The 19,627-nt window shown below is 36.5% G+C and overlaps 1 protein-coding gene across 3 annotated transcripts in view; it reads right to left on the bottom strand.

Moving 5' to 3' along the window:
- Positions 1–19,627, bottom strand: part of LOC150106825 (uncharacterized) — a 325,973-nt gene that overhangs the window by 162,362 nt on the left and 143,984 nt on the right. The window lies entirely within an intron of this gene.

Below are 19,627 nucleotides of genomic sequence, written 5' to 3'. Positions count from 1 at the left end.
TCATTAGATAAAAGAACTATTCGTAATTTAAAAAACAACAAAGACATCATAATACTTAAAGCAGATAAAGGAAACAGTACTGTAATACTGAACTCAAAGGACTATGAGGACAAAGTCAACCATCTACTATCTGACTTGTCTGTATACTGTCTTTTAACAAAAGATCCAACATTAAAAAACCACGATACCAATGAATTACTACGCAATTTATCCAACTGGCCAACAGACTTGATTAAAAAACTAAAATCGATGCATCCTTTAACTCCGAGACTCTATGGTGTGCCAAAAGTGCACAAAGATGGTATTCCTTTACGCCCAATCGTTGATGCAATCAACTCTCCTACCTACTTATTGTCAAAACATCTCTCGAAACTCTTACAGCAACACATCCACAACTCAGAGAGTTACATTAAAAACTCCGGACATTTTGTGGAAAAGTTAAAAAACATCAAGATATCGGATAATGATCTTCTAGCCAGCTTAGATGTCACCTCTCTCTTTACAAACGTTCCTGTAGTAGAGATCATTGACATCTTAAGTACCTTGTTCCCACAAGATATAACCTCATTGTTTGCTCACTGCCTAAACTCCAACTACTTTTCTTGGAAAAATAAGATCTATCAACAATTAACAGGCTTGGCAATGGGGAGCTCACTCTCACCTTCATGTGCTGACCTCTTTATGGAAGACTTGGAAAACAAAATCTTATCGCAAATTTTTCCAAAACCTAAAATTTGGTTTAGATATGTGTACGATATCTTCATCATATGGAACAATAACAAAGATGACATATATGATTTTCTCAAAAAGATTAATGCCTTCCATCATTCAATTAAATTCACTCTGGAACTTGAGAGAGAAAAACAACTACCGTTTTTAGACATCTTAATCAAAAAACAAATTGACGGTAGTATAAATCTATCAGTGTACAGAAAACCGACCAATACAGGTCGCTACCTACATTTCAACTCCTCCCACCATCGGTGTACAGAAAACCGACCAATACAGGTCGCTACCTATATTTCAACTCCTCCCACCACATCTCACATAAACTCAGCATTGTACACATGTTAAAGAAAAGAGCGATTCGCATCACAACGGACAACAAGACCCTTCAAGATGAGTTAAAATTTATTTCCAACAATTTGTACTTGAACCGATATCCAAGAAGACTAGTCAATAAAATCCTTTTCTCTGAACTACCACAAAGAGAACAAGAAGATATTCAATATATAAAAACGAATGCAATTCCGTTTGTAAGTGGCATCTCCAACAAGCTCGCCAATCTCCTCAAACAACTTAAAATAAGAGTAACATTCAAACCAATAGAATCTATTAGTAAACTACTAAGATCTCCAAAAGACACCCATCCTTTCTACAAATATGCTGGAGTTCATAATATTCCATGCTCATGTGGCTCTAGTTACATCGGACAGACTTCAAGAAGCCTTGAAATCAGGAAAAAGGAGCACATTGGCTATGTCAAAAACAACAGACAGGACATTTCTGGCCTATTGTCTCATTTCTCTACAACTAACCATGTCATCGAGTGGGACAAAAGCTGTTCCCTTACATAGAGGAAGATTACCATTCAAGAATTTTCAAAGAGGCAGCCACAGTCGCCCGTTCTACTGTCAACCTTAACAGAAATTAAGTCCTAATACTCCCACAGATATGGAAAACCCTAATCAGAACCTTATAAACGGAAGAAATGAACTTTAATACAAACTACAGAAAGTTCCTCAGCAACAGCTAGCTGATCTTGTACACGCGATACGTGTTTCACTCACGCTCGATACTATTTTATTTGTAATTATTCTAGTCAGTTTTTTACAGTTATTCTTGTCAGTTTGCAGTTACCCATAATTGTGAGATTGTTTAAACCTCTATGTAAGCCCTGAAGGTGCCAACAGATAAGTGTGGTGAAACTAGTTGGTTCAGTTAATAAAATTGATCAACACTTGATCGGTAAACCAAAAAATATTATTATTTACTAATTTATGATCAAGAAAATAACCTTCATAACAAAAGAATAATGATTTTAATAATTTAATGTGGTTAAGAGATAAGGATAAAATTTTTTGTTCCCCCAAAAAATTCAATCTTATCTAGAAATCTGGACATAAATCTTCCTTTAGAATGCTAAAATATCTATGTTAACTTTAAAAAACACAATAATAATAGAACTTCTGTCAAAAAATTTTAATATAATATTAAGATTTAAATTAGATATGCCCACAATTATTTGCCAACCCAATATATATATATTGGGTTGGCAAATAATTGTGGGCCCATTTTTCAACTCCCGTAATCATCCACTTCAAAAATGGGTCGTTTTCTTGGTGACATTGCAGCGAATCACAGATGGATATGTGAGCAGTCATATTGGCCTCAGTCAATTTATGCAGCACCCAAATATTGAGTTTTGAAACATATCCCAGCTTGAGCAAATGGTTTTCAATGCTTGTATGGGATATGTTCAGTACTGCAGCAATCTTCCACATTGTTTGTGACGATATCCTTCACAACACTCGAATCAACCTTGGTGGGCGACCGGTGTGAGGCGCATCACTGATGTTGAAATCTCCAGAACGGAATTTGGCAAACCACTTTTGGCATACACGTTCTGTTAAGGCACCATCCCCATATACGCTGCATATTTTTTTATGGGCCTCCGCAACTCGTTTGCCTTTTTTGAAATATAAAAGCAAAATATGCCAGTAGTGTACGTTATTTACTTCCATTTCTAAAAATATGTTACACACACGCAACTGAAGTGGCCGAACGAAAATTCGCTGAAAGGTTATGTGAAATGTCACTTTTCAACTGCGCAATAGCGTTGCGCAGTAGTGCAACAATAGCAACAGGCAAAGCGGCATAAACTAGTACTAATGCATAAACCAAACGAACTTATTTGCTAACCCAATATATATATATATATAAAAAAAATCTATCCAAAGAAATAAAAAAAAAGCACCAAAATCAATTAATTATAACATACAAATAAGAATGAATACAAATATCATGTTTCTAGGAAAAGATCATAATTAGGAATTTATTGAAACACATTTGACAATGTCAATTGTTGGTGTTATCATCATTATTATGCTCTCTATGGAGTCAACATACTCATTGTGGGAGGTTCATTTAACTGACAACACATCTATCATACTGAATCTTAAAATCCTTAACACTCCCTGCATTAACAACATATTCTAAGTAATGCATTCAAATTCACTGACAATTCTCTATGTAAAAAATCTACTTCTAATATGGCTCTTCACTATACTGTTACACAAATTCGAGGGATGGCCTCTGGTTCTTCCCCTCTCACCTTCTACTCTTTTTATAATCCCCCTCTGAATTAATCCCTATCCACCAAACTCTGCAATTCACACTTCATCAATCTCTCTCTCCATAGCTAGCAATCCAGAGTTCTGATATTGTCTTAGTCACTCTTCTCTAGATCCTCTCCAATATTTTTCACATCAGATTGAAAATCAGGTGACCAAATCTGAGCATAATAGTTCAAGTGTGGTCTGACCAGTGCATTATACAGTAGCACAACCACCGCCTTATCACAACATGTTAGAGTACTTCATATCATAGTGGCACTACGATGTGCAGTCTTTGCAACACCTGCAATATGCCCTCTAAACTTCAGTCTGATCTCAACCATCACTCCCAGATCTCATCCATTTCCTTCAGTGCCACCATGAATATTAGTACACAATGTTATATTTCTGCACTCCAAAATGCAACACCTTGCACTTATTAATATTAAAACTACAACCCCCATTTCTTTTGTCCAAATCAAAAGTCTATTCATATCTTCCTGAAGGGAATTATAACATCAGCAATACTACTTATAATTCTCCCTAACTTTGCGCTATCAGAAAACAACTGAGATCCCCCAGTTGGTACACATGATACAACATTTACAAACAAGTTAAACAGCAGGGGCCTAAGAACAGAACCATGGGGACACCACTGGCTAGCCTTCTTTTCTTTGAGACACACTGCTCCATCACACACAACCTGCTGGTATCAATACGTTCAGAGAACCAATCTCCAATCCATATCTAACCAATATACTATCTATTCCTATCATCTGCAGCTTGCACATCAATATCATGTGGTAATCTGACAAATGCTTTTTCAAAGTCCAAAAATATCACTGTAATGATTCTCCCTTATTTAACACGCTCATCGTCTTGTCATAAAATGCAAGTAAATTGCTATTATCCAAGACCTATCCTTTTTAAGGAATTATTAGATTATATAAACCAAAATAAAAAAATGATGGTACGACATGACAAAATTTCATGCCGGCTGGGGGATTGCCTGGTTAAACAAGGCCCCCCGTTGTTTTTGCCAGGGAACCAGGGCGAACAGCGAAAAGTCTGCTACTGGAACAAATCTGAAAACAAACCCCAACTCAACATCACCAGAGTTAAAGATCGGTACTATCAACATAAGAAGCCTGAATGGCAAAGAAATGGAGCTAGCTGAGGAATTAGATAAGTACCAGATCGACATAATAGGGGTGACTGAAACAAAAAAAAGACCAAAACTGGTGAGATCTTTCTGAGCAATAAATACAAAATGTTATATTCAGGAAATGACAAACAAGGAAAAGAAGGAGTAGCCATAGTATTCAACACAAAATACGAGGCTAATCTTCTTGAATGTCAGTCAGTCTCAAGTAGAGTAATGTGGGCAAATATGAGAATGGGGAACTGGACAATGAGACTTATTTGTGCCTATGGTCCCACAGAAGGTTCTACTAAGGTAGAAGTGGAGGAATTTTTTGAGGCTTTAGAAAAAGCAACTGACACAATGAAAAATGAAAAGTTGGTCCTTGTTGGTGATCTGACTAGCAGAGTAGGAAATGATTGTGAGACATAAAAATATTTTGGGAAAATTTGGAGAAAAGAGCAAAGCTAATAATAATGGCAAATACCTGTTGGATTTCTGCTCGCGACATGGACTGGTTATTACTAACACCATGTTCCAACATAAACATGTGCACAAATTCACATGGAGAGAAGAGGCAAGGAATAAGAAAAGTCTCATTCACTATGTTATTGTTGATAGTGATGTTTTCTCCCTGGTGCAGGACACCAGAGTGTACAGAGGATTTGAAATTGGAAGCGATCACTATTTAGTCTTGAGCAGGATAAAATTGAATTTCATATTGAAAAGAATAACATGTAAGAAAGTTTTAAAGCAAATAAAAGTTGAGCAGCTCTCAGATGTGAACTGTAGACTAAAATACACAAAGATTATTGAAGAAAAAAATGAAAGAGTTTGTGAACAGGAATCAAACCTTGGAGATTCAGTGGCAAACTCTGAAGGAAACATTGACTGATTCTGCCAGAGAGGCATGTGGTGAGGTTGTCTGTAAGGATAAAAAAATCAGAACTCCCTGGTGGACACAGGAAGTTAAAGAGGCAGTGAAGGAAAAGAAGAAAGCATATCAAAAGTTCCTGTCAAATAATTCAGCTTGTGCTCTTAGAGAATACAGAGACAAATGCAAGAATGCTAAACACTGTGTAAAACTAGCTAAACAAAAGTCATGGGAGGACTTTGGCAAGAATATAGAAAATAAATACCAAGAAGGTGGCAAAATATTCTAGAGGTTGTTGAAGAAGCTTAGGAATGGAGGAAAGAGTGCTGTAAAAGGAGTTAGAGATGATAAAGGTGACATGAAAACGGGAGAAAAAGATATCCTTGAAGTATGGAGTAATTACTTTGAAAAACTGCTAAATGAAACAAGCAGTGATGACAGCACAGTGGTAAAAAACACTGACCAGGCATGCAGGCAGGAATACATATCCATACTTGAAGTAGAAAAAGCCATCAAAGGCTTGAAATGTGGAAAGGCAGCAGGAGTGGATGATATTCAACCAGAAATGCTGAAGTATGGTGGTATAAGAGTCTTACAGTGGCTGCACTGCATAGTTCAGAAAGCCTGGACAGAGGGACGAATTCCCAATGATTGGAGTAGAGCTCTAATAGTACCCATATATAAAAAGGGAAATAAAACTGAATGTGAGAATTACAGAAGTATTTCCCTAATGATTGTTCCTGGCAAGATCTATGCAAGTATACTTGAGAAACGGTTGAGAGGAATTGTGGAAGAAAAGCTTGGTGAAGAACAAGCTGGATTCAGGCCAAATAGAGGCTTTCAGAATCAGATCTTCACTTTACGACAAATAGTCGAGAAAGCATTGGAATATAACAAAGATCTGTATTTAAGTTTTGTCGATTTGGAAAAGGCATATGACAAGGTGCCAAGAGAGAAGCTATTCAATACGCTGCAGTTATATGGTGTCAATGGGGCATTATATCAAGCAATACTTAGTCTTTATTTGAGTTGTAAGTCAGCAGTTAGAATTGAAGGAAGTACAGGAAGATGATTTAATGTTAAATCTGGTGTGAGACAAGGATGTACATTATCCCCTCTGTTATTCATTATCTATATGGATCACATTATGAAGGAAAGTGGTATTAAAAATGATATCAAAATTGGAGATGTTAATGTCAGCTTTTTGCTTTATGCGGATGATGTTATACTTCTAAATAAATCCGCTACAAGTCTGCAAGATTCTCTGACTAAATTGAATAGCTATTGTAATAGATATAGTATGAAGGTCAGCAATAAAAAGACAAAGACAATGAAAATAGGTAGAATTGTTGAAAATGTCAACTGTGTTGTGAATGGGGAACCTGTGGAACAAGTAAAACATTTCAGCTACTTAGGCATGATTTTTAGTTTAGATGGTAAATTAAATATGGAAATAGACAACAAAATCAACAAAGCTGGTATGGTAGGCAGTCAATTGAATAAATTCATATGGAATAAGAGAAAAATTAGTAGGAACACTAAATTAGCTGTATACAAGACAGTGTTCAAACCAGTTTTAACTTATGGATCTGAGAGCTGGGTCAGAAGTAAAACACTTGACCAAAGACTAGAGACTGCAGATATGAGAGTCCTGAGAAAGATTAGAGGCGTGAACAGATGGCATCAATGGCAATATCATATTAAAAATGAGGATATTAGGAAAGAACTTAACATTGTCAACATCCAGGAATGCATTAGCAGAGCTAATCTCAGGTGGTATGGTCACCTAAACAGAATGGGCGAAGAAAAATTAGCAAAACAAGTGTTCTCTGCCAGGTTGGCAGGAAAACGACCTAGAGGAAGACCAAGATATAGGTGGATTGATACGGTACAATGTGCCTTAGACGATAGAAATATAAGATCTGATAATGTTGGAGTCTTGACAAGTAACAGACTGATTTGGAGGAAAATTGTAGATAGGAAGTTAGTAATGATGTAATTTTTTTCATGTAGTACCATCATATCCTGTACACCTCTTGAGGGGTACATGGCAGGAATTTGATGATGATGATGAGATTACATTGAAAAAATACAACATGAAGGAAGTGAACAGTTGAAATGATTTTTGTTGTTGTTATTATTATTATTACTGGCAGTCTTTTGTGGGGAAATATAATTCCATCTAAATAGCAAAAGCATGAACTTCACAAACCACCCAGTTCCTACTTTTTGAAAACATAACTTACATGCTTATCAAATGAGACCACAAGTTCAGTTTTATGTTTATGAAGCAAAACGACACCACCTGAAGGAAAATGATTCCTACAACTCAGCCTAAAACCAACTAATTTGGTATTAAATGGATGGTAGGAGTAATCAAATATCAAATAGCCATTATACAGTAATCGCCATTGCTGCTGGACTAATCTACAATAGATTCACCACCACCACATCATTCATGTTCATAGCTTAACTATTCCTTCTCTTTCTTATAGAAACACAATACAGAAATGGTTTACTGTACTAAATTAAATGCAAACATTATAATAGCATTTAATTTTAATTAAACTATCATCCATGCATAGCAATCATCTCATTCTTTATTAAAGCTACCTCTAACCCATTGTTGAATACAATATAAACCTTATTTGCAACCTTAATTGTAAACATTTAAATTAACTTGCGAAGAAATTAGATATATGCCAAGATATATTCTTGTTTATGAATACATAAGTTTCTGGTACTGAGACCGTATATTTTAAGATAATGAGTTTAATAAAATAAACAAATATAATCCTACTTTTGTAAGTCATCAGACTTACATTGTCAGGGAGACTGAAAAGTTATATACAAAAAAAAGAACCAGAAACAATTAATTGCACACATTAGATGTTATCAGAAATTGGTACATAAAAATAAGTAACCAGAATAAATAAAAAAAAAATAGTAAATTAACTACTGTATGGGGTTGGAACAATGCTAGCCGTTGCTGTCATGTTTTGCAGCGTCTCGCATTGTATCCTAGATCCAATGTCTTTGGACCTAGGATACAATTATTAGGATTAAATTAGATTAGATTTTTAATGAAAGTAGACCAAACTCAGTGCAGGATTAAGCCTTCAGTTTTGTTACACTGTGTGAGGATCCTTAACATTTCAGAGCTTCCTTGAACTTTTTTATAAAACAATTATGATCAGAATAGAGTATTTTTGTTTGTTTCCAAACTACTGGATGGCCTATGGTAATTGTATGAGGTAACAAAACTGATTTATATTGTCTTCTTTTTGCAACGTCGTTTATGTGTTCAGACGTGTGGATCCCACCCTCCACCCACAACCTTTCATTCTGGTCTACAAAGCATATGTCACAAGAGCAATGAATCTCATAAACACCTGGTTTTTTCATGGGATGATATGGAAATTTTGGCAGATGTAAGAACCCAGAGAATTTATGCGATGGTAAAAAAGTCACTTTAATGTTGTATACTCAAGGAGCAGCATTGCCACTTTGTAACATTCTTGATATAAGGTAGCATCATTTCATTCTGTATTAAGAATTTTGTTCATCATTTTGGGCTCATAACTATTGAAGGCAAGGTTATGTCTCAGGTAGCACAATTCTTCAATTCCTGTTAATTGATGTACTAGACCTATTGTTTGCTCTATCTCATAATGTTTTAATGATACCTATCTTTTGTAATGGATGATGTAATGGATGTGAAGTGGCATGTAAAATCTTCTGGTTGTGGTAAGTTTTCTGTATACTGAAAAGGTCACTCTTTTTTCTTCTTCATTTACTTTGGCAAGATATCAAGGAACAGTAATTTTTTGCAATCTTTTGGTTCAAGAGTGAATTTTATGTTTGGATTTGCACAAGCTGTTCAGATAATCTTTAAAATGAATTAAGTCATCCATTGTTCCTGATCAAATAATGAAACTATCATCAATATAATGTAACCAAGTTTTTGGTTTCTTGTGATAGTTTTTAATAATGTTCACGTAGAAAGATTATTTATTAGTATACTTTTTGCCTGTGTGTCACAGGCATCTTCAGTACATTAAGCTCAAAATTAAACACTAACGGACAATTCCAAAAAGCGCCACCTAAGTAGCTGGTGTAAGATAACTAAAAAGGTCAATAACTTTCCTAAAAAAAAAAAAAAAAAATTAATACAATAAAAAGTTAGGAAAGATTAGCTGATTTGTAAAGTACTATCTATAAAGGGGATAGACGTAAGCCGTCGGATCTGTTTAAGTTAGGAGAATGAAGTAAAGTTTCACATGTTTCTTTATAAAAGCGTTCCATGAGAAACTGACTTTTGTGAAGAACTCTTGTCTTTCTCCAATGAACTCCGTGTCTAGTGAAGATGGCACGTTCAGAAAGTCCAGACTTTTCATGTTTAAAGTATTCAATATAAGATTGGTGTTCTTCTAGCCGAATAGAGGCAGATCTTCCCGTTTGTCCGAAATAAGATAATCCACAAGAGCATGGAATCTGGTAGACACCTGGATGATTAAGATGTGGAAGACTTATCGACTTATGAAAAGTTATTGACCTTTTTAGTTATCTTACACCAGCTACTTAGGTGGCGCTTTTTGGAATTGTTAGTTAGTGTTTAATTTTGAGCTTAATGTACTGAAGATGCCTGTGACACACAGGTGAAAATTATACTAATAAATAATCTTTCTACGTGAGTTTTTTCCATTATTTATTGTGTACCGATATGTCTACTCACGGTTTACCTCTTTTAAAACTTATTAATAATGTTTGTTTCAAAATTTTCCATACAGACGTTGGATAGATTGTGGGGGGGGGGGGGGGGGGGGGGACCCATGCCAAGTCAGTCCTCCTCCTCGTTCCCAATATTTGTCCTGAAATATAAAAAAAGTGTTTTGCATACAGAGCTTGAAATGTCTGGCTGTGTCTGATGGGAAAGGGTTTAGAAGCAGATCAACTGCGTCCTTTATCAAGGTACATTGGTGAAAAGACTGACCACATCGAAATTTGCTAGAATGTCTGAAGACTCTACACTCATGTTCATAGAAACTGCATCACCTGCTGTAACCATATTTTTTTGGTAATTAAATTTGAATGCCTATTTGAAAGGGAATAATAACACAATACTTGTCATAAATAATGAAGAAGAGATAATAACACAATACTTGTCACAAATAATGAAGAAGGTAATATAACATTTTTATTTTTGATGAATATATGGCTCTTTTTAGTACTAATTAGGAAATGACAACAAATTTACAAATATTTCAAAATAAAGTGGACAGTGATATTTTCACTGAAAAAAAAAAAAAAAATGCTTGATACGACATGCAGCCCCAGATCACCTGACTGGCTGAGAATATGACTGTTGACACCAAACAGTCAGGGTTGAATTTTTCCTCCTGATTGTCTTCGAACTGTCTGTCTGCAGTAGGTGTCCTGCAGGTTAAACTTTTTCCCGTCCGAAAACATTACTCTTTTCCACTGATCAGTGGAAAAGAGTAATGTCCATTTGGTTTCCAAATGGAAACTAATTTCATTAGTTTCCATTTGGCATGCTCTTTGCACCTATTTAAAGGAGCCAATTTCAATTTTTTGGTTAACTGTCAGTTCATGGTTCCATACCCTTATGATTCCTTATGATTTTAGGGCACTTTGATATCAGTCCCTGTCAGTTACAGAGCTTGCCACAACTCCCATTTGTTCTTGTCAATCCTTAGTTCTCTGGATGACAGACGATTTTTGAGGCAGAGTCACTTTAAAACTCGATCTTGATATGGTATAGACCAGTGCTTCTTAACCGTTGTTCCCTGGAACACTGGTATTCTGCAAAAAGTTCTGGAATTTGTCATTTTTAAATTAATTTGTCAGCACAAATTAATTTAATGATGGTTTAATTGATGTTTAATTAATTATTAATTAATAATATAAAATCAGCCAAAATACCAATTAATTATTAATTTATATATTACAAAATAAACAAGGTGTTCCATGAAAATTTCAGGATTTGTGAAGTGTTCCATAGTCAAAAAAAGTTTGAGAAACACTAGTAAAGACAGTGGTTTTCTTCCTGTCCCCTTCTTCCTTTCAGCAGATCTGGTTTCCTTCACTTTTGACAGCAGTCATACCACAGTAGACTGACTACAGAACACCTTTTTAGCTATTTCACAAGAGAAACAGCCTTCTCTATTCAAATCTTGAATCACACTTTTTCTGCAAGGTGTTAACTTCACAATCTCAGCATGAAACTGTGAAAACTAGCTCTTGCTGTTTATTTATAGCATAAAAAATTTGACACAATAATAGCAACTATTACATTATACAGAAAACCCATGGGAATGATAGATGATGCAATACATGAAATATCTAATGATAAACCAATTAAAATGACCATTTAACTACTAAAAACTATATTTATGTAAGGTGATGTGGTTTCTATGAACATGAGTGTATATTTAAATCTTTTACCTTTTCAATAAAATGTAAACTATTCTTCACATATGATTTTGTGTTTCCTATGTGTGGAGCTACTAGGTTCGACAGATACTTTGTCTAGTTTGAGGTTGGGAATCTCAACCACCTACAACTGGCTGTAATGGAATATCTTGTTTATTTTATGTTATTTTTATTTTATTGAATTTGTTTACTTTGTTAAACTCATTATTTATCTTATAACATGTGGTCTCAATACTGGAAGCTTTCTACAGATATTCTTATTTAATCCTTTATCTAAGTGTAAACAAACAAAGTTTGCATGTGAGTATCTTCACAACTAGGCTTCTTCTATATAAAGGCTGATGACTTCACATCCATTATTCTAAGAAATAGAACATTTTCAGGAAAAGAAATTAGTAAACAGAAAAAACTAAAAATTGGTCTACCCCAGGGATCAGTGTTAGACCCTCTCCATGCGTTATCTCTAGGCAATTAAATTCGCTGGCCTTTTTAAAAAGATGGCGGGACTCAAGAGTTATTCCTAACTGTGTTAGACTTAAAATCAAATAAAGCCCTCTGGATATACAAACGTCCTAGTCTGGCACTATTATGAGAGCTGACTGCCACAACTTGTGCCAGTCTCGCTATGACAAATGCCACCATTGGCTCGTTACAATCAGAGCTCTCTGCTATACTCAATCCTAAACTTTGGTCCATTCTCTTTGGCATCTCAGAAGCTTCTGCTCGGAAAGAATTCCAAAAAATTACTATTATTACTATTACTATTATTACGGGCAACTCCAGGGAGTCATTAGACTCATCGAGGGAGGCCCCAAATCATATTCATCACAACTATTTGACATTCATACAGTATCTATCATACCTCGCCTTAAACTCATTCACTGTCACAGCATCCACCACAGACTCAGGGAGCACATTCCACTCATTCACTACTCTAAAAGTAAAGAACCCAGCTCTAACACCTTTACTAACCACACTTTAGCCCAGTTTCCATGGATGTCCCCTAGTCCTCCCACAACCAGCCCTGTTCTCAAAAATATCTTCTGAATTAATTTTATAGAAACCCTTCAGTAATTTGAATGTCTCAATCATATCTCCCCTCCTCCGCCTATCAACCAATTTTTGCAACCCACAAATCCTCAACCTGTTCTCATACAGTTCATTCCACAGACCTGCTATCATCTTGGTCACTCGCCTCTGGATCCTCTCCACCTCCTCCCCATCAAGAAGAAACCTAGGTGACCAAATCTGAGCACAGTAGTCTAGATGGGGTCTTATCAAGGCTCGATACAGAGGAACAATAACCTGCTTGTCTCTGCTTGTCAACGTATTCTTCAGCAACCAAGTGATTTGATGAGCTGTTTTGGTCACTTTTGCAATGTGTCCCCTAAATTTCAATTCCTTATCTACCAACACTCCTAAATCTCGTGCCTCATCAATTTCCTGGAGCAGGGTTCCACCAATGCAGTAAACTGCCGCCAATCTTTTCACCCCAAAATGCATAACCTTACATTTTGCCACATTAAACTGACATCCATTCTCCTTAGCCCAGACCTCCAATCTATCCAAATCATCCTGCAAAATTTTGACGTCATCTGCATTCACTATTGCCCTACCCAACTTCGCATCATCCGCAAACAAATGAACTGTTCCTCTCAGATCATTTCCTATATCATTTATGAACAAATTAAACAGCAGTGGTCCAAGAACAGATCCTTGTGGCACACCACTAGTCACAGGCCATCTTGTGGACTCTACTCCCGAGTAAACCACTCTCTGATATCTCTCCGTCAACCACCCTCCTATCCATCTCACCAATCCTATGTCCATTCCCATATGCTGCAATTTACTGATTAGAATTCCATGTGGAATCCTGTCAAAGGCCTTGGCAAGGTCCAGTAGAATCACCGTAAACCCATTACCCTTATCCAGTTCAGTCGTCACTGTGTTATAATACGTGAGCAAGTTACTGAGGCATGACCTACCCTTCACAAAACCATGCTGTCCCCGATACAGTATCCCATTTTCTTCTATCCAATCTTGTATTTTCCTCTTGACTATTTTCTCTAAGACCTTGACAATGATTCCTGATATGCTAATCGGTCGGTAATTTACAACAGCAGTCTTGGAACCACCTTTATGCAGTGGAACTATTTTCCCCTCTTTCCACCCGCTCGGGACTAACCCAGACCCGAGACTCAAATTAAACAAAATGGTCAAGGGTACTGACAATTCTTTAGCTGCTTCTCGTACAACACGAGCTGGTATACCATCCAATCCCACAGAAAATAAAAAATAAGCACATCAAAAAGTTTAATAACTTTTGTAAATCGAAACTGCTACCTCAAGTTCAACCTCTCAATACAGTAGTCAACCTTCTAGTAGCAAGGCTTATACGTTGATCATATATAACTGGTAATTAGTTTACAGATCGACATAATAGGGGTGACTGAAACAAAAAAGACCAAAACTGGTGAGATCTTTCTGAGCAATAAATACAAAATGTTATATTCAGGCAATAACAATCAAGGAAAAGAAGGAGTAGCCATAGTATTCAACACAAAATACGAGGCTAATCTTCTTGAATGGCAGTCAGTCTCAAGTAGAGTAATGTGGGCAAATATGAGAATGGGGAACTGGACAATGAGACTTATTTGTGCCTATGGTCCCACAGAAGGTTCTACTAAGGTAGAAGTGGAGGAATTTTTTGAGGCTTTAGAAAAAGCAACTGACACAATGAAAAAGGAAAAGTTGGTCCTTGTTGGGGATCTAAATAGTAGAGTAGGAAATGATTGTGAGACATACAAAAATATTTTGGGAAAATTTGGAGAAAAGAGCAAAGCTAATAATAATGGCAAATATCTGTTGGATTTCTGCTCAGGACATGGACTGGTTATTACTAACACCATGTTCCAACATAAAAATGTGCACAAATTCACATGGAGAGAAGAGGCTAGGAATAAGAAAAGTCTCATTGACTATGTTATTGTTGATAGTGATGTTTTCTCCCTGGTGCTGAACACCAGAGTGTACAGAGGATTTGAAATTGGAAGTGATCACTGTTTAGTCTTGAGCAGGATAAAATTGAATTTCATATCGAAAAGAATAACATGTAAGAAAGTTTTAAAGCGAATAAAAGTTGAGCAGCTCTCGGATGTAAACTGTAGACTAAAATACAGAAATATTATTGAAAAAAAAATGAAAGAGTTTGAGAACAGGAATCAAACCTTGGAGATTCAGTGGCAAACTCTGAAGGAAACATTGATTGATTCTGCCAGAGAGGCATGTGGTGAGGTTGTGTGCAAAGATAAAAAAATCAGAACTCCCTGGTGGACACAGGAAGTTAAAGAGGCAGTGAAGGAAAAGAAGAAAGCATATCAAAAGTTCCTGGCAAATAAGTCAGCTTTTACTCTTACAGAATACAGAGACAAATGTAAGAAAGCTAAACAGTGTGTAAAACTAGCTAAACAAAAGTCATGGGAGGACTTTGGCAAGAATATAGAAAATAAATATGAAGAAGGTGGCAAAATATTCTGGAGGTTGTTGAAGAAGCTTAGGAATGGAGGAAAGAGTGCTGTAAAAGGAATTAGAGATGATAAAGGTGAAATGAAAACAGGAGAAAAAGATATCCTTGAAGTATGGAGTAATTACTTTGAAAAACTGCTAAATGAAACAAGCAGTGATGACAGCACAGTCATAAACAACACTGACCAGGCATGCAGTCAGGAATACATATCCATACTTGAAGTAGAAAAAGCCATCAAAGGCTTGAAATGTGGAAAGGCAGCAGGAGTAGATGATATTCGACCAGAAATGCTGAAGTATGGTGGTATAAGAGTCTTACAGTGGCTGCACTGCATAGTTCAGAAAGCCTGGACAGAGGGACGAATTCCTGATGATTGGAGTAGAGCTCTCATAGTACCCATATATAAAAAGGGAAATAAAACTGAATGTGAGAATTACAGAGGTATTTCCCTACTGAGTGTTCCTGGCAAGATCTATGCAAGTATACTTGAGAAATGGTTGAGAAGAATTGTGGAAGAAAAGCTTGGTGAAGAACAAGCTGGATTCAGGCCAAATAGAGGCTGTCAGGATCAGATCTTCACTTTACGACAAATAGTCGAGAAAGCATGGGAATATAACAAAGATCTGTATTTAAGTTTTGTCGATTTGGAAAAGGCATATGACAAGGTGCCAAGAGAGAAGCTATTCAATACGCTGCAGTTATATGGTGTCAATGGGGCATTATATCAAGCAATACTTAGTCTTTATTTGAGTTGTGAGTCAGCAATTAGAATTGAAGGAAGTACAGGAAGATGGTTTAATGTTAAATCTGGTGTGAGACAAGGATGTACATTATCCCCTCTGTTATTCATTATCTATATGGATCACATTATGAAGGAATGTGGTATTAAACCTGATATCAAAATTGGAGATGTTAATGTCAGCTCTTTGCTTTATGCAGATGATGTTATACTTCTAAATAAATCCGCTACAAGTCTGCAAGATTCTCTGACTAAATTGAATAGCTGTTGTAATAGATATGGTATGAAGGTCAGCAATAAAAAGACAAAGACAATGAAAATAGGCAGAATCATTGAAAATGTCAACTGTGTTGTGAATGGAGAACCTGTGGAACAAGTAAAACATTTCAGCTACTTAGGCACAATTTTTACTGAAGATGGTAAACTAAATATAGAAATAGACAACAGAATCAGCAAAGCTGGTATGGTGGGAAGTCAATTGAATAAATTCATATGGAATAAGAAAGAAATTAGTCGGAACACTAAATTAGCTGTATACAAGACTGTGTTCAAACCAATTTTAACTTATGGATCTGAGAGCTGGGTCAGAAGTAAAACACTTGACCAAAGACTAGAGACCGCAGATATGAGAGTCCTGAGAAAGATTAGAGGCGTGAACAGATGGCATCAATGGCAATATCATATTAAAAATGAGGATATTAGGAAAGAACTTGACATTGTCAGCATCCAGGAATGCGTTAGCAGAGCTAATCTCAGATGGTATGGTCACTTAAATAGAATGGGAGAGGAAAGATTAGCAAAACAAGTGTTCTCTGCCAGGTTGGCAGGAAAACGACCCAGAGGAAGACCAAGATATAGGTGGATTGATACGGTACAAGGTGCCTTAGACAATAGAAATATAAGATCTGATAATGTTGGAGTCTTGACAAGTAACAGACTGATTTGGAGGAAAATTGTAGATAGGAAGTTAGTAATGATGTAATTTTTTCATGTAGTACTGTCATATCCTGTACACCCCTTGAGGGTACATGGCAGGAATTTGATGATGATGATGATGATGATAGTTTACGGAATTAACAGCGCATATAAAGTATATTAATTAAAGGTAACTTTAATAAATAACTTCTATATTTCGGCAACGTCATGTTGCCATCTTCAGGAACATAAAAATATGGTATGTGCAGGCAGGCACTAACAAAAGCAAATGAGGAAGAAGGCAAGAAACTAATATTATTCCTAAAGTCCTCATGGTGCCCTCTGGTGGGCTAATTTGGTTGTCTTGGCAGTTGGGCTGAAGTTCTCATAATGTAAGTCTCCCAAATTTGGGGTAGTTTCATGTACCCAAATTTGTTGAGGTTAGGAACGTTTTTTTAGAGCTGCTGATGATTCCTTGAATAATCTTTCGTATTTAACTTGCTGCAGTGTATTATTTTAGTTTTCTTCCAACGAATTCTATGGTGGGTATCTAAGGCATGGTCTGCCAGCCCAGAGTGGCTGTACTGGTGAAACCGGATGTAGTCTTTGTGTTCTGAAATCCTGATATTTGCTGTCCTGCCAGTTTGGCCAAAGTAGGACAATTTGCAGCTGCAAGGGACCTGGTATACACCAGGTAGGTCTAGGGGAAGTGGTTGGTCTTTGGTAGAGCGGATAAGGGATGCCAACTTTTTATATGGTCTGTAATAAGAAGTAAGGTCATATTTTTTGAGGATATTGGTTATTTTCTCAGAGGTCCCCTGGATGTAGGGGATGGTGATAGATTTGGTGTAATCTTTATTGTGGAGGGGGGGGGGTTACTGGTTTTAGTATTTTTTGGAGGTTATAGCCATTGGCTAAGAAAGTGTTGAGGATGTGGTTTAGTTCAGTAGTTAGGGCCTTGTCATCTGAGCAGATGAATTTTGCCCTGTTATATAGTGTTTTTATATAACATTTATATTGTCCTACTTTGGCCAAACAGGCAGAACAGCAAATATCAGGATTTCGGAACACAAAGACTACATCTGGTTTCACCAGTACAGCCACTCTGGGCTGGCAGACCATGCCTTAGATACCCACCATAGAATTCGTTGGAAGAAAACAAAAATAATACACTGCAGCAAGTTTAAATACGAAAGATTATTCAAGGAATCATCAACAGCTCTAAAAAACGTTCCTAACCTCAACAAATTTGGGTGCATGAAACTACCCCAAATTTGGGAGACTTACATTATGAGAACTTCAGCCCAACTGCCAAGACAACCAAATTAGCCTGCCAGAGGGCACCATTAGGACTTTAGGAACAATATTAGTTTCTTGCTTTCTTCCTCATTTGCTTTTGTTAGTGCCTGCGTGCACATACCATATCTTTATGTTCATGAAGATGACAACGTGACGTTGCCGAAATATAGAAGTTATTCATTAAAGTTACCTTTAATCAATATACTTTATATGCATTGTTAATTCCGTAAACTAATTACCAGTTAAGTAGTCAACCTATCGTCTAAAAGACTCAGCGAAGATACCATTAGTGCCCTAAGCGTCGGCCACAATTTTGCCATCGCACCTAAAGAAGTTCTGGTATTGGATATTATGTACAACATCGAATGCAGAATCTGTCACTTAGCTCCGGAAACAGCCAATAACATCAGACTCGACGTAGCTAACATCCTCTCCCAGTCGTCACCTCCAAAAATTAATTTATCTTCCAAACAACTCTCTGCCCTCAAAAAATTACGGAAAGAAAAAAGCATCATTATCACCAGAGCTGACAAGGGTATGCCACGGTCATTCTTAATGCCTCAGAATATAATCGAAAAATGGATATTATTCTCCAGAATCGCTTTACCTACATACCACTTGAACATGATCCCACAAAAACTCAAGTTAAAAAATTAAAAAACCTACTTAAAAAAAGTGTCCTCCTGACATTACAAAAAAACTCAAACCTTTCGGTTCTCATCCCCCCCCCCCTGTATATACGGTTTACCTAAAATCCACAAACCTAATTCTTCCTTAAGACCTATAGTAGATGCCACTAATGTTCCTTGCTACAAATTGTCAAAGCAGCTAGCTAACTCTCTGACCCTGCACCCTTACTGGTCTTACCACATCTTATGTAAAAAACTCTCCCCATTTTAAAAACTTCATTGAAAATCTTACTTTAAATAATACAGACATATTGGTCAGCTTTGACATCATCTCGTTGTTTACCAATATTCCTCTAATTGACACCTTAACACTCTTAAAAAAGTTTTTCCTTCTGATATCTTAGAGCTCTTTTCCTTTGCCATCAATTCTGGTTATTTTTCTTGGAAGAACAAAATCTATAAACAGATAGAGGGAACTGCCATGAGTCCCCCCCCCTTGCCAATTTTTACATGAAAAATTTTGAAAAACGAGCCATAGGCTCTTCCCCTGTAAAACCTTCTATCTGGCTACGATATGTAGATGATGTGTTCTCTATTTGGTCTCATGGCCTAGACACATTAGACTCCTTCCTCAGTCACCTCAATAGTCTACATTCAAGAATCCAGTTTACGATGGAAAAGGAAAATAACAATAGTTTATCCTTCCTAGACACCTT

Source organism: Typopeltis vanoorti, chromosome 5 (genome assembly GCF_054136105.1).
Source record: "Typopeltis vanoorti isolate ZY-2024b chromosome 5, IOZ_Tvanoo_1.0, whole genome shotgun sequence".
NCBI classification, from domain to species: domain Eukaryota; kingdom Metazoa; phylum Arthropoda; class Arachnida; order Uropygi; family Thelyphonidae; genus Typopeltis; species Typopeltis vanoorti.
Note: the sequence above shows the minus strand (reverse complement) of the source record. Positions and strands in the feature narration are given on the sequence as shown.